The sequence below is a fragment of the Penaeus monodon genome, chromosome 19, assembly GCF_015228065.2.
Source record: "Penaeus monodon isolate SGIC_2016 chromosome 19, NSTDA_Pmon_1, whole genome shotgun sequence".
NCBI lineage: Eukaryota > Metazoa > Arthropoda > Malacostraca > Decapoda > Penaeidae > Penaeus > Penaeus monodon.
This window is the reverse complement of record NC_051404.1, coordinates 451,110-451,529: the sequence shown is the minus strand read 5'-3', so window position 1 is coordinate 451,529 and position 420 is coordinate 451,110.

Sequence of the window (420 nt, the reverse complement as noted above, 5' to 3'; positions counted from 1 at the left end):
GCAGAATATGAGATCAGGGAGCGACCAAAAAAGGTATGGAAATGCAAACCTTAACGAAAGAGAGACATAATGTAGAAAGATAGAATGTATGGAGCAATAAAAGGGTTTTCCCCTCCTCTCTTCCCCGTGTAGTCAGAAAAGGCCGGAGCTCCCTCGCTGGCCGAGACCCGATTCTCTACAAGGAACATTGACGTGACCATTCGGTTGTAAAATTCCTGAAAGATACTACATAAACTGTTGCATAACGGGCATCCCGTTGCTAGCGTTTGTGAAAGATCATCGAGAGTTGCTTGTTAAAAACCCACTCGCAAATATATATAAGAAGTTAGGGCAGTGGCATGGAGCGTATTTTGGAGAGACGTTAAGTATTTCATATCCCAAATGAGAGAATTTGAAAAAAAAGATAGAATCAAAGCCTTA